This window comes from Eretmochelys imbricata, chromosome 5 (assembly GCF_965152235.1).
Source record: "Eretmochelys imbricata isolate rEreImb1 chromosome 5, rEreImb1.hap1, whole genome shotgun sequence".
Taxonomy (NCBI): domain Eukaryota; kingdom Metazoa; phylum Chordata; order Testudines; family Cheloniidae; genus Eretmochelys; species Eretmochelys imbricata.
This window is the reverse complement of record NC_135576.1, coordinates 136180063-136192315: the sequence shown is the minus strand read 5'-3', so window position 1 is coordinate 136192315 and position 12253 is coordinate 136180063. Positions and strand designations below refer to the sequence as shown.

Below are 12253 nucleotides of genomic sequence, written 5' to 3'. Positions count from 1 at the left end.
GATATCGGGAAAGCGGTGAACGTGATATACCTTGACTTTCGCAAAGCTTTTGATACGGTCTCCCACAGTATTCTTGCCAACAAATTAAAGAAGTATGGGTTGGATGAATGGACTATAAGGTGGATAGAAAGCTGGCTAGATTGTCGGGCTCAGCGGGTAGTGATCAAGGGCTCCATGTCTAGTTGGCAGCCGGTATCAAGCAGAGTTCTCCAGGCGTTGGTCCTGGGGCTGGTTTTGTTCAGCATTTTTATTAAAGATCTGGATGCTGGGTTGCACTGCACCCTCAGCAAGTTTGTGGATGACACTGAACTGGGGGGAGAGGTAGATACACTGGAGGGTAGGAGTAGGGTCCAGAGTGACCTAGGCACATTGGAGGATTGGGCCGAAAGAAATCTGATGAGATTCAATAAGGACAAGTGCAGAGTTCTGCACTTAGGACAGAAGAATCCCATGCACTTCTACAAGCTGGGGGCCGACTGGCTAAGCAGCAGTTCTGCAGAAAAGGACCTGGGGATTACAGTGGACGAGAAGCTGGATATGAGTCAGCAGTGTGCCCTTGTTGCCAAGAAGGACAACAGCATATTAGGATGAATTAGTAGGAGCACTGCCAGCAGATGGAGGGAAATGATTATGCTCCTCTATTCAGCACTGGTGAGGCCACGTCTGTTGTGCCCCATTTTTTGGGACCCCACTGCAGAAAGGATGTGGATAAGTTGGAGAGAATCCAGCAGACACCAACGAAAATGACTAGGGGGCTGGGGCACATGACTTAGGAAGAGAGGCTGAGGGAACTGGGTTTAATTTAGTCTTCAGAAGAGAAGAGTAAGGGGGGATTTGATAGCAGCCTTCAACTACCTGAAGGGGGGTTCCAAAGAGGATGGAGCTCGGCTGTTCTCAGTGGTACCAGATGACAGAGCAGGGAGCAATGGTCTCAAGTTGTAGTGGGGGAGGTCTAGGTTGGATATTAGGAAACACTATTTCACTAGGAGGGTGGTGAAGCACTGGAATGCGTTACCTAGGGAGGTGGTGGAATCTCCATCCTTAGAGGTTTTTAAGGCCTGTCTTGACAAAGCCCTGGTTGGGATGATTTAGTTGGTGTTGGTCCTGCATTGAGCAGGGGGTCGGACTAGATGACCTCCTGAGGTCTCTTCCAACCCGGATATTCTATGAGTCTATTATTCTGATGTTCAGTCACATCTGAGCTATAATGGAATTTCTTACCATAGTTTCATAGATTCATAGATATTAAGGTCAGAAGGGATCATTATGATCATCTAGTCTGACCTCCTGCACAATGCAGGCCACAGAATCTCACCCACCCACTCCTGCAATAAACTTCTCACCTATGTCTGAGCTATTGAAGTCCTCCAATCCTGGTTTAAAGACTTCAAGGTGCAGAGAATCCTCCAGCAAGTGACCCGTGCCCCATGCTACAGAGGAAGGCGAAAAAACCCCAGGGCCTCTTCCAATCTGCCCTGGAGGAAAATTCCTTCCCGGCTCCAAATATGGCGATCAGCTGAACCCTGAGCGTCTGGGCAAGATTCACCAGCCAGATACCCAGGACAGAATTCTCTGTAGTAACTCAGATCCCACCCTATCCCACCCCAGATCAGGGAGGTATTTATAGCGTTTCTCACCTGTGTGTATTCTCTGATGTGCAATAAAGTCTGAGCTCTTACTGAAGCTTTTCCAAATATCACAGCATTTGAAGGGCTTCTCTCCAGTGTCACCCTCCAATGTCTATTAAAGCTGTCACTGTAGCTTTCCCCACACTCAGGGCACTTATAAGGTTTCTCTCCCATGTGTTTTCTCTTATGTGTGAGAAGCTTTGAACTGTACTGGAAGCTTTCTCCACAGTGTTGTTCACCGTGTGGATTCTCTGACGTACAACAAGGTGTGAGTGCCGAGCAAAGCTCTTCCCATACTGGGGGCATTTGTAGGGCTTCAATCCTATGTGGATTCACTGATGGTTAATGAGGGCAGTGCTGCGAGAGAAGCATTTCCCACAGGCAGGGCATCCCCAGGGTCTCCCTCCGGTGTGCTGTCTCTGATGTGAAATAAGCTGGGAGCTCTGAATGAAGCTTTCCCTGCACTCGGCACATCGATAGCGTTTTTCTCCTATGTGGATTGTTTACTGTGCGGAGTAATGTGGGCTGAAGTCCCAGCAAAGCTTTTCCCACAGACACCAAGCATACCGGATCTGTCTCCAGTGGGGATTCTCTGCTGAGCCGTTTCTTTGATTTTTTCCAACCCCTCTGCTCCGGTGAGTGGATTCACCCTCTCTCTGCCCTGGCTGTTTCCCTGTTGCCCCGTGTTGTGGGCTGAGTCTTCCAAGTTCTTCCCATCCCTCGTCTCCAGCAAACATCCCCTTTGGCTCTTCCCAAACAGTCCTGTGTGGTTCCACTTCCTCAGGACTCCCAGTGACAGAGTGATTTTATATAGCTGCCTTCACTTCCCCTCTCAGTCACGGGTTTGCTTTCTGCTTTGTTGTTGTTTGTTTAGTTTTTTTACCAGTGTAACCCCCAAGGAGCTGACCTGGGGCTCTGCCTGTGGGCAGCCGAGGGAGGGGCACCCTCCCTGGCAGGGAGGCGAAGCCAAGGCAGATTCAGAGTCTGCCCGACAACCACTAGGGAGTGAGATGCCCTCCCAGGGAGCTCAGGAAAGGGGAGAATCCATTTTTGAGTCAGTCTGGAGCCAGGCAGGGCAAGGGCAGGCCTGGCTGTGTGGGGAGCTGGGGAGTCCCAGGCCAGCATGCAGGGTTCCCCTGACAACTGGCCTCTAGGGACCTGACAGCAGATCCCTCCGCTGGGCTTTTCCTTCCCCACTGATTACTCCCACTTTGTAGAGTTTTGCTGGGAAACTTCCCCAGCCAGGCTGAGTTCGCCCCCAGCTCCCTAGGGGAGACCAGTCAACACATGGCCAGCTCTGCTCCGGCTGCTAGTCCAGGGCTGGCCTGCTGGGAGTGTGTCTGGACGCTGGGCTAGGAGACGACAGTTTGGAGTTTAGTCCAGTTCTGTAATCTGCACCTTGAGTCCTGCACCCCTGGGTGGTGAGGGGAAATCCTGGGACAAAGCCGCCTGACTCGGGCCTGAAGAGGCCCTGCCAGCAGAGATCAGCCCCTCTGCCGTGACCGAGGGGTCCAGAGTCATCTCTGAATCCGAGGATCATTCATGGAGTTTGTGAATGCACCATCTTTTAGTTAGTCAGTCTGGGAATTTGTTTTGGGGACCCCCTACTCTTTGAACTGTGTCCTCAAGCCAGGGAGTATGGGTTTGGGGATTTTATCAGCAGGTGCATATTAAACCTATGGAGGGACTTACCACCTCCTCCCACTTGTGAGTCCTTTGGGGTGTACTGAGCCCAGTCATCCATCCTGCTAAACCACTGCAGAGAAGATATCGTGGTCATAGGTCATCAAGGGCCCCAACAAAGTACACGTACCAACGGGACACTATTCTTACATTTCCTCCATCAGGTCACGTGACTGGGGAAAGTCACGGATAGTGTCAGCGTGGGCACGAAGAATAGTGTTTTACCCCGTTATGTTATATTCGTCTCCCGTTTAATATAATTACTGTGTTGAGTATATTCTATGTATTTGTGTGATTTCTTGGAAGTCTCCGACTTTCTGGCAGGTAAGTGGGGGTTACCCTGGGGTTGGCATTTTCCTCCCAAGCCGCCCTGGGGACCCTGCCGGGAAGGAGTAAGGGTGCTGGAGGCACCAACAAATACATTCACAGGGAAACATAAAGAAGATACACCCTGCTGGGTGGGTGGCGGGATCCAGGAGAGCCCAGACCTGTCCATCGAAACCTGTTCGCAGATTAGCATGAAAGAAGGTAACCGGGTGGAGAGGGGGCACAACACTAATTCAAGAAGTAACAGATGGAGACAGACAGAGGAGCACAAGGAAGCAATGGGACAACACTGGTCAGCACGATCAGCTGTGATAACAGGACACCAGCAACCTCACCATCGTCAGGTTTTTTGCAGACACCTTGGAGGGATTTGAAGGAGGCTAATAAGGTAGCCGTGCGGGTGTTGACAGGGGTCTTCTGCCAAGTGTGGGGGGCAGCACGGGGGGGTGGGAGTTACAGCTGTGGGGGGTGAGCTGAGAATTCTGACTCAGCAAGATTTCGACAGAGCGTCGATGTGAGAACCTACAGAGAGGTCCGAGACCAAAATGACACCCAAGTTATGGGCCTGAGTGACAGGCAAGAGGCTGGTGGTGTCCACAGTGATTGAGAAAGGCGATAGCAGGGAGAACTGGGGGCGGGGTGGCGTAGATTAGGAGCTCTGTTTTAGCCACATTTAACTTGAACTGATGGTGAGACATCTACAAGGAGACAGAGACACAGGCCAAGATTTTCATCTGAAGAGAAGGAGACAGGTCTCTGCCTTTTCAAAGAAACTCGGGTCACTGCTGGGACAGAGCTGGGCAATGCCTGGGCAAGGGGAGCAGCCCAGGGTATGATTGTATTTAAGAGCTACTGGAACTAAGGGCATGTCTACACCATTAGCAGCTACAGGTTTACAGGGGCTTTTTCTTTCATCGACCTAGGTGCCTTCAGTGGGGGTTAGGTCAGCCTGTCTGTCACACAGGCCATGAATGCTTCAGAAGCTTCGGTTGATCTAAATTTTAGGTGTAGACGTGGCCTCAGAGCAGGTGACTTCCCCCAACTCTGCAGAGAAGCAAAGTGAAAAGGCTGCACCTGGAGCTAAAGGAAGGACAGGTGTGAGGAGACAAGTCTTAATGCGGCTGCTGCAGACACACAAAGAGAGTGAAGATGGAGCTGAGAACTGCCTGGTCTCTTGGGGCCTTGCTCCTACCCATATGGACTCTGCCTTGAACGTCCCTTTGCCGCACTAACCTACAAACCTTCTTCTGCTGGATTCCAGGGGATTAATAAATGCTCCTTTGTTCTCAAAGGCTGCTTTGCAGAATACTGACTAGGTTCCTAAGACAGTGGGTCCAGAACCTCAAAGGGATTTAAGTGCCTCATTCCCATTGAAATAAACAGGAGCTGGGAGCTGAAACATCACTGCGGATCTGGGTGGTAAAGTCTGCACAAGAAGGTAAACAAAGGTGGATTCTCTGTAGGTGTAAACGGTGGGAAGCAGGAGGTGCTGGAGGCCAAAGGCCCAGTCCCAGAGTCATTCAGGCTGCCCGGCCTGTCCTTGTGGGTCAGTGTGAATCTTGGGGCCTGGTCACTCCCAGGAGCCTGTTTAAAGGTGGAGCAGAGCACAGAGCCTGTCAATCTGTGACAGACGAGCCGGTCAGCCCCCTCATCCATCCATGCCCCCATTCATGTTCCCCTTTCCCCCACCCGCCATCAGAGCCTCCAGTGCCCTGCGCTGGGGGAGGCCCTGGAGAGCTGTAGCTAGTTCCCTGTCTGGGAGAGCCAAGGGGGGGTGCAGAGCTGTTCACTGCTGCCCCCACACAGCGTCAGCTGCATGACTTCCCCTCCCCCGATGTGTGGGGGAGGAGGAGTGTACGGAAACCTACATGGGGAGAGTAATTGCCGGCTGAGAGGTTCCCACAGCTTCCCCGCCAGGAAACCACCCAGATCACGGGTTCCTCTCACTGGCCTCAGACAGCTCCCCCTTCTCCCCATCTCACAGCCCATGGACCCCTGTGTCCCAGTGCCCCCTCCCACGGTGCCTAGCCTGCCTCCCTAGGGCCTTGTCTGTACCAGGAGAAGAGCTGTTTTCCTGCCATGTCTTACACCAAACACAGTGACTAACAGGAGCTAACATCTGAGTGAAGATGAGGTAGGTGTCAGTTTAACACGAGTTAGCAGGTCAAGTTAGAGACAAGGCTCCCCGCTAGGCTGTCCCTTGACCTGTTAACGTGAGTGGAGATTACACATGGCCTTGTCTTCACTAGGATTTTAGCCCATGTTCCCTGACACACTGTGAGAAACACCTCTTGTCTAGTGTAGACACACCCTACACTAGCAGACTGGCTGTGCTGAGCCAGGCTGAGAGCACCAGAAAATGGAAGTAGCCAGCCATGCGATACCTATTGTCTTCCCTTTGTGTAGAATAATGAATTACTGTCTTGGATCAATTTCCCACTCAATCATCCTAATCTTCCCCAAGACAAATCCCACAGGGCTGTAGCCTCCTTGCAGACTGAGCACCAGCCGTATCGATCTCCAGCTCAGTCCTGCAGATGGTTCCACAGGAAGTTCAGTCTATGTTCTTCGCTGGCGATCTTATCAGACCCCTGAAGCCTTTGGCCGCTCTGTGTAGTGCCAGGGGTCCTTTGTAAACACGCTTTGGGAGTCATTGGTCCTCTCTCCTCATAGATCCCAACTAGAAAACGGCCGAAACCAAACCAGTGCTGACGGAAGTGATTGCTGGGGCCAGCTCCAAATATTCTCACTGCTGACCTTGATGGCCACTTAGTATGGAGCAGGTGATGAATGCAGGTTGCCCCCTTCACACTATTTAGCGGCATATTTAAATAAATAAATACAAATCAATGTGGCCAAATTACAGTTAGAATGAACAAAAAATGGTCACTCTCAGAGGGGTAGCCGTTTTAGTCTGGATCTGTAAAAGCGGTAAAGAGTCCCGTGGCACCTCGTAGTCTAACAGACGTCTTGGAGCATGAGCTTTCGTGGGCGAATCCCCCCGTCGTCGGAGGCACGGAGTGGAAATTTCCAGAGGGGGGTGTAAATGTGCAAGCAAGAATCAGGCTAGGGATAACGAGGCTGCACTTGCGCAAGTCTCTTCATGAGGTTGAGGAGTTCTGCTCCATACGGCTAAAGTACGATACTTGACACCATGCAAGGCACTGCATTTAGCCGTATGGAGCGGAACTCCATCAACCTCATGAAGAGACTTGCACAAGTGCAGCCTCGTTATCCCTAGCCTGATTCTTGCTTGGAAATTTACACCCCCCTCTGGAAATTTCCACTCCGTGCCTCCGACGACGGGGGGATTCGCCCACGAAAGCTCGTGCTCCAAGACGTCTGTTAGACTACGAGGTGCCACGGGACTCTTTGACGCTTTTAAGTGGCTACTAACATTTCAGCTTTGCACCTTTCCCCCAATTCAAAGATGCTAAGGACAGAAGGCCCCATTCTGATCATCTCATCTGGCCTTTCAGAAAGGCTAGATTAGGAAAGTCAGACCCAAGGGGACGTTTTAGGAAATGATTGGTTTTTAACCCTATATTTAGCTAATTTTCCCCCAGAAAATTCAGCTGCCCTGTGAAGTGTTGTGTCGGAGCTGGAGTCTCTGTGTGAGGATCACACTGTGGGAGAGAGGCAGGTCAGTCCTGCTCTTTGTGCATTTCCCAACACAGGCTGGGGACAGAACCAGGACTAAGGGCCCCGGAGACAGGAGCCGGAGTACAGGTCTGCCAGGAGGTCGTTGCTGCCCTCTGCTGGCTCCAGGATGCGTCACACCCCCCTCCCCGCATTCCAGATCCCTCTGCCCACAGAACTGTCCTTTATCCTATGTTTACCATAGTGGCCATGGGCATGAACCAGGGTCCCATTGCGCTAGGTGCTGTACAGACAGAGAACAGACTATCCCTGGTTTCTTCATCAAGCTCTATTAAAGTGTCTTAATTGCATTATAGTTTGACCAGCATTGGCTGTTATAATGAGGGTTGGGAGGCAGGAATTATGGGGAGAGCTGGTCAGAACCTGGAATTTCTATTTTATGGGGAATTTTAACATATTTATATTTGCTTTTGATCCAATTCAGAATGAAAATAAAATTTTTTTAAACTGCCCCTGAGAGAGAATTTTTAAAAAAAAGAAAAAAAAATCATTTTAGAAAGTATAACAATTTTGAAATTTCATTTAGTTATTTTAGTAGATTATTTTTACATGATTTCTTGTATTTCACGGCTACTACTGGCATATCAGAATAGACTATGTAAAACATTCTCTTTTATAAAATCATTAAGGGCAGCTGATACGGTACGAAACTGTAGAAAAACCTGAGTGTCTCTGGATTAAGTTTAGAAGTGTGTGCAACAAGAGTGATGTAGTGGTGGGAGTCTGCTATAGACCACCGGACCAGGGGGATGAGGTAGATGAGGCTTTCTTCTGGCAGCTCACGGAAGCTACTAGATCGCATGCCCTGATTCTCATGGGTGACTTTAATTTTCCTGATATCTGCTGGGAGAGCAATACTGCGGTGCATAGACAATCCAGGAAGTTTTTGGAAAGCGTAGGGGACAATTTCCTGGTGCAAGTGCTAGAGGAGCCAACTAGGGGGGGCGCTTTTCTTGACCTGCTGCTCACAAACCAGGTAGAATTAGTGGGGGAAGCAAAAGTGGATGGGAATCTGGGAGGCAGTGACCATGAGTTGGTTGAGTTCAGGATCCTGACGCAGGGAAGAAAGGTAAGCAGCAGGATACGGACCCTGGACTTCAGGAAAGCAGACTTCGACTCCCTCAGGGAACGGATGGCCAGGATCCCCTGGGGGACTAACTTGAAGGGGAAAGGAGTCCAGGAGAGCTGGCTGTATTTCAAGGAATCCCTGTTGAGGTTACAGGGACAAACCATCCCGATGAGTCGAAAGAATAGTAAATATGGCAGGCGTCCGGCTTGGCTTAACGGTGAAATCCTAGCGGATCTTAAACATAAAAAAGAAGCTTACAAGAAGTGGAAGGTTGGACATATGACCAGGGAAGAGTATAAAAATATTGCTCGGGCATGTAGGAATGAAATCAGGAGGGCCAAATCGCACCTGGAGCTGCAGCTAGCGAGAGATGTCAAGAGTAACAAGAAGGGTTTCTTCAGGTATGTTGGCAACAAGAAGAAAGCCAAGGAAAGTGTGGGACCCTTACTGAATGAGGGAGGCAACCTAGTGACAGAGGATGTGGAAAAAGCTAATGTACTCAATGCTTTTTTTGCCTCTGTTTTCACTAACAAGGACAGCTCCCAGACTGCTACGCTGGGCATCACAAAATGGGGAAGAGATGGCCAGCCCTCTGTGGAGATAGAGGTGGTTAGGGACTATTTAGAAAAGCTGGACGTGCACAAGTCCATGGGGCCGGACGACTTGCATCCGAGAGTGCTGAAGGAATTGGCGGCTGTGATTGCAGAGCCATTGGCCATTATCTTTGAAAACTCGTGGCGAACCGGGGAAGTCCCGGATGACTGGAAAAAGGCTAATGTAGTGCCAATCTTTAAAAAAGGGAAGAAGGAGGATCCTGGGAACTACAGGCCAGTCAGCCTCACCTCAGTCCCTGGAAAAATCATGGAGCAGGTCCTCAAAGAATCAATCTTGAAGTACTTGCATGAAAGGAAAGTGATCAGGAACAGCCAGCATGGATTCACCAAGGGAAGGTCATGCCTGACTAATCTAATCGCCTTTTATCATGAGATTACTGGTTCTGTGGATGAAGGGAAAGCAGTGGATGTATTGTTTCTTGACTTTAGCAAAGCTTTTGACACGGTCTCCCACAGTATTCTTGTCAGCAAGTTAAGGAAGTATGGGCTGGATGAATGCACTATAGGGTGGGTAGAAAGCTGGCTAGACTGTCGGGCTCAACGGGTAGTGATCAATGGCTCCATGTCTAGTTGGCAGCCGGTGTCAAGTGGAGTGCCCCAGGGGTCGGTCCTGGGGCCGGTTTTGTTCAATATCTTCATAAATGATCTGGAGGATGGTGTGGATTGCACTCTCAGCAAATTTGCGGACGATACTAAACTGGGAGGAGTGGTAGATACGCTGGAGGGGAGGGATAGGATACAGAAGGACCTAGACAAATTGGAGGATTGGGCCAAAAGAAATCTGATGAGGTTCAATAAGGATAAGTGCAGGGTCCTGCACTTAGGACGGAAGAATCCAATGCACCGCTACAGACTAGGGACCGAATGGCTAGGCAGCAGTTCTACGGAAAAGGACCTAGGGGTGACAGTGGACGAGAAGCTGGATATGAGTCAGCAGTGTGCCCTTGTTGCCAAGAAGGCCAATGGCATTTTGGGATGTATACGTAGGGGCATAGCGAGCAGATCGAGGGACGTGATTGTCCCCCTCTATTCGACATTGGTGAGGCCTCATCTGGAGTACTGTGTCCAGTTTTGGGCCCCACACTACAAGAAGGATGTGGATAAATTGGAGAGAGTCCAGCGAAGGGCAACAAAAATGATTAGGGGTCTAGAACACATGACTTATGAGGAGAGGCTGAGGGAGCTGGGATTGTTTAGCCTGCAGAAGAGAAGAATGAGGGGGGATTTGATAGCTGCTTTCAACTACCTGAAAGGGGGTTCCAAAGAGGATGGCTCTAGACTGTTCTCAATGGTAGCAGATGACAGAACGAGGAGTAATGGCTTCAAGTTGCAGTGGGGGAGGTTTAGATTGGATATTAGGAAAAACTTTTTCACTAAGAGGGTGGTGAAACACTGGAATGCGTTGCCTAGGGAGGTGGTGGAATCTCCTTCCTTGGAAGTTTTTAAGGTCAGGCTTGACAAAGCCCTGGCTGGGATGATTTAACTGGGAATTGGTCCTGCTTCGAGCAGGGGGTTGGACTAGATGACCTTCAGGGGTCCCTTCCAACCCTGATATTCTATGATTCTATGATTCTATGATACTTAGGTACCAGTTGAAACTTTTTAACTTTCTAGATCAGCTGTTCTCAAACTGTGGGTCGGGCCCCCAAAGTGGGCTGTGAACCCACTTTAATGGGGTCACCAGGCTGGCTTAGACTTGCCTGGTAGGCAATGAGGCTCAGGTTACAGGCCCTCTTCCTGGGGCTGAAGCCCTTGGGCTTCGACCCCCCAACCCAGAGCAGTGGGGCTCAGGCAAGCTTGGACTTCAGTCCCCTTCCTGTGGATATGTAGTAAGTTTTGTTGTCAGAAAGGGGTCATGGTGCAATGAATTTGGAGAACCCCTGTTCTAGATCAAAACAGCCCATTAACCGCTCCCTCACACACAGCCACTGGGCTGCCTGAAACCGGCACAGTCATCATCACAGCCACAACAAAGTGAAACTACACCAGATCACAGCAGCTGCAAGAGCCTTCCATCAAGAAGGGAGCTCATCACACAGAGAGGAGGCAGCCCCAGCTCCTGGGAGACCACAGGGAAGCATGGATGAGCCTGGAGTGGGCTCTGGGGTGGGGGATATGCACAGGGAGCTTCCCAACCCCAACCAACACCAAGCTCCCCCATCCCCACACCAACTAGTGCAAATCACTGTCCACGCAGCTCAGACGCTATTCATCTCAAAGGAAGAGCTGAGGAGGATTTTGACCTTTCAACTCTGGAGAAATAGGGGTAGCAAGGGTACAAGGCCCTGCCCAGAGTGAGCTGTTTGATGCCAGCTCACGCCCTGCGATGGGCCAGGAATCAGCTGCCTTTTGGGTGAAGGTGCCTGGTTCAGAGGCATCTTTAAGCCCAGCCACCCATGAGCAGAGGGGAAGGCTATACAGTTTGCACTGGCTGCTCCTGTGCTCTCCACCACTAGCAGACATGAACCCTGGGCACCAAGCACCCAAATTCCCCAGGGAGGAGCCACCAGCATGGCCCGGTTACACTGTGGTGTGATACAGACTCACCCAGGAGGTTAGCGTTAACCCAGCAAGCCCTGCAGGCTCCATGGGACAGGCAGAGGGGCTTGGCCCAGTCTGCGGAAGCTGGTCAGGGAGGGGTCTCCAGACCATCTCTGTCTCTCACCTGCAGCTCTCACCAGCCTGTGGTGGGTCCATGCAGCCCACCACGGGGCAAGGAATGAGGCAGCTCCCCTGCTGTGCTCCTGAGCACACTGGACAACTAGTGCCAGGTGCAGCTGCAGCATCACTCACAGGGACAGATCCAGGAACGTCACAGATTCACTGGAACAGAAGGGAGTATGGACACGCTAACCTGGAGTATCTGCAAGGTTCTTACTGAGCGCCCGTGAGAGTTTTAGTTAAAAGCTGCTTTTGCTGATAAGCGGAAATTAGAAGGTTTTGCTGTTGCTAGAGAAATTGTTTTAGCCCATTGGGGGTTATGATTGGTCTGATGCAGGGTATAGTCATGATTTGAGTAAAACAAGTGGCGAAGGCATTATAAGAAGAATTCTCATTTTAACTATATGAGGGTGAGAAAACAAGCTCATTGGAACGTAACTCGGGCATACGGCTCAAGACCAGAACTGCTAGGATTTTTAACTCTTGCATGACCAGACTGTGGAGAAGCCAGAGCCCCAGATGACACAACGCTGACTGGCCATAAGGAGATGTCTGTCTGCTTTATTGGGAGTGGTGAGTGTTAGTAGTCTGCTGATCAGTTGTTGATTGCT

The 12253-nt window shown here is 50.5% G+C and overlaps 1 protein-coding gene across 2 annotated transcripts in view; it reads left to right on the top strand.

Moving 5' to 3' along the window:
- LOC144265359 (class I histocompatibility antigen, F10 alpha chain-like) overlaps positions 1–12253 on the top strand; it is a 594986-nt gene that overhangs the window by 197638 nt on the left and 385095 nt on the right. The window lies entirely within an intron of this gene.